Source organism: Ahaetulla prasina, chromosome 2, assembly GCF_028640845.1.
Source record: "Ahaetulla prasina isolate Xishuangbanna chromosome 2, ASM2864084v1, whole genome shotgun sequence".
In the NCBI taxonomy this organism is placed as follows: Eukaryota; Metazoa; Chordata; class Lepidosauria; order Squamata; family Colubridae; genus Ahaetulla; species Ahaetulla prasina.
In genome coordinates, this window is record NC_080540.1 from 289,789,729 (window position 1) to 289,793,068 (window position 3,340).

Consider the following 3,340-nt stretch of genomic DNA (forward strand, 5'->3'; position numbering starts at 1 on the left):
TATTAGTGTGGCTTTATTTATTATTATTATTATTTATTTATAATCCAATTTCTATACCGCCCTTCTCCCGAAGGACTAAGGACTTACAGCCATATTAAAAACACAAGAGTACACACAATATAAATAACAAATTTAAAACACATTTAAAACGAATATTTAATTGGCCAATTTACTAAAACGGTCAAAACCGACATAAAACCCTTAAAAATTTAAAAACTATAATTAAAATGCATTTAGGCTAGTCTCGCACAATTAAATAATAAAGTTTTCAATTCCCGCTTGAAGGTTCGGAGTTCGGGGAGTTGGCGTAACCCCGGAGGTAACTCGTTCCAAAGGGCCGGTGCTGCCACAGAGAAGGCTCTCCCTCTGGGGGCCGCCAACCGACATTGTTTGGTCGATGGCACCCTGAGCAGGCCCACTCTTCCCGGCCTATCGAGTCATCCCAAATGGTTTTGCGTTCAATTAATGTAATTCGATGGAGTTTAGCACCGGCATAAAGGAGAAGTTTGGATCTGATTTTTGCTTGAACTGCTAAGCCATAGCAACAAAGCCTGACAGACATAAATGTGCCTTCTAAAAAAAAGTAAAGTAATATTGAATTCGGAGGATTTTAGTCTGGATTTCTAGAGGCCTAGAGGTGGAGCTCTCGTCTCACAATCAGGAGGCTGTGAGTTCGAGTAGAGGCAGATATTTTTTCTCTTTGGCCACACTGAGAATGTATCTGCTGAACAAAACTCTGCATTGGCAACAGGAAAGGCATTCGGCCAGTAAAACACTCTGCTAGCTCCATTCAGTTGCCCAAACTCCACCCCGCAAGGGATTACGGGGTCGTTAAAAGTAGATGATGATGATGACTAAATGAACTGTGACCTGAACTACTAAAATACAGTGAATATGATGGTCGACTGACCCTAACCTGTTCTGTTCGGTCATTTTATTGTGTCCCCATCACCACTGCAACTGAGTCCATCCACTTCATTGCTGGTTGTTCTTCTCTTCCACCTTTCCCACCATAACAGCCTTTAAAGGCCTTTGGTGTGCTCTGATCTTAGTTATGTTTTCTTTTCTTGCAGAAGTTTCATTAGCCTAAACTAGGTAACATCAGTGCTGGAAGGGAATGGGGATTGCTCTCAATTCTATGACAGGACAGGCCCCTAGAACAGGGGTGTCGAACTCAAAGCCTACAGGCCAGATGCAGCCCGCGGGCTGCTTAGATCTGACCCGTGGGGCCGTACTGGAAACAGCGAAGAACCGCCCCACAGTGCCTCTACCAGCGAAAACAGCTCGGGAGGGCTGTCCCAGGTTCCATTTTCAGCCGCAACGGCCTCCTGCAGGCCTCTGCCAGTGAAAACAGAGCTCGGGGGGCTGCGTGGGAGTCCGTTTTCACTGGCAGAGTGCTCAGGCCACCGCAGGCGCCCCCGACATGAGTGATGTCATGCTGGCCACTCCCACACATGCACACACACCCCCCCCCCGGTCAAACACAGCCCTGATCAGGGGTGAAATGCTCCTGGTTCATACCAATCTCCCAATCCGGTAGCAATGGCGGCAGGTGGTTCGGAGAACCGGTAGCAAAAATCCCTGCCCCCCACCCATGTCCAGCTGAGCTGCGCGATCATCAGAGGTTGTTTTTTTTTTTACGTTTGAAAGCATTTTCTTTGGCCACACTGAGAATGTATCTGCTGAACAAAACTCTGCATTGGCAACAGGAAAGGTATTCGGCCAGTAAAACACTCTGCTAGCTCCATTCAGTTGCCCAGACTCTACCCCGCAAGGGATTACGGGGTCGTTAAAAGTAAATGATGATGATGACTAAATGAACTGTGACCTGAACTACTAAAATACAGTGAATATGATGGTCGACTGACCCTAACCTGTTCTGTTCGGTCATTTTATTGTGTCCCCATCACCACTGCAACTGAGTCCATCCACTTCATTGCTGGTTGTTCTTCTCTTCCACCTTTCCCACCATAACAGCCTTTAAAGGCCTTTGGTGTGCTCTGATCTTAGTTATGTTTTCTTTTCTTGCAGAAGTTTCATTAGCCTAAACTAGGTAACATCAGTGCTGGAAGGGAATGGGGATTGCTCTCAATTCTATGACAGGACAGGCCCCTAGAACAGGGGTGTCGAACTCAAAGCCTACAGGCCAGATGCAGCCCACGGGCTGCTTAGATCTGACCCGTGGGGCCGTGCTGGAAACAGCGAAGGACCGCCCCACAGTGCCTCTACCAGCGAAAACAGCTCGGGAGGGCTGTCCCAGGTTCCATTTTCGGCCGCAACGGCCTCCTGCAGGCCTCTGCCTGTGAAAACAGAGCTCGGGGGGGGGGACTGCATGGGAGTCCGTTTTCACTGGCAGAGTGCTCAGGCCACCACAGGCGCCCCCGACATGAGTGATGTCATGCTGGCCACTCCCACACATGCACACTGCCCCCCCCCCCGGTCAAACACAGCCCTGATCAGGGGTGAAATGCTCCTGGTTCATACCGATCGCCCAATCCGGTAGCGATGGCGGCAGGTGGTTCGGAGAACCAGTAGCAAAAACCCCTGCCCCCCCACCCATGCCCAGGTGAGCTGCGCGATCATCAGAGGTGGGTTTTTTTTTTACGTTTGAAAGCATTTCTTCTTTGGCCGAAAAAATGCTTTTAAAAGAAAAAAAAAAAGCCTGATGATCGTGCGGCTCAGCTGGGATTGTCAGTGTCTTTTAAAAGCATTTTTTCTACAACCTCTTCAGCCGAGGCTTTTTATTCTTTTAAAGGCAAAAAAAAATGCTTTTAAAAGAAAACAAAAGCCTCTGACGATCAGGCAACTCAGCTGGGATTCGGCCGAAGAGGTTGTAGAAAAAATGCTTTTAAAAGTAAAAAAAAAAAAGTTGGCCACGCCCACCCAGTCACATTACCCCCACCACCAAGCCACGCCCACAGAACCAGTAGTAACAAATTTTACATTTCACCACTGGCCCTGATGCATCCTTGAGTTTGACACCCCTGCACTAGAATATAAACTGAGAGCAATCCCCACTCCTTACTAGCTCTGATGATGTTGCTTAGTTTGGTAATGACCAGCACGAACCATTGCAGCCTTTTTCAGAAATGCTAAATCTTTGCATAAAGTATCCAAAGTAGGATAATTTGAGCCTGGTCGTTTACACCTCAAGTGAGAACTCTGGACTGATTAGTTTGGTAATCCATTTCCTTGTTTTTTGGGCCGTCCACCATATTCTCAGGAATCTTCTCTAACACCCAATTTCAAATGTGTCGATACTCTTCCTATCCTGTTCCTTCAAAACTCCCAACTTTCGTTTCCATAGAGTCTCATTGGGAATAATATGGCTTCCGCGATT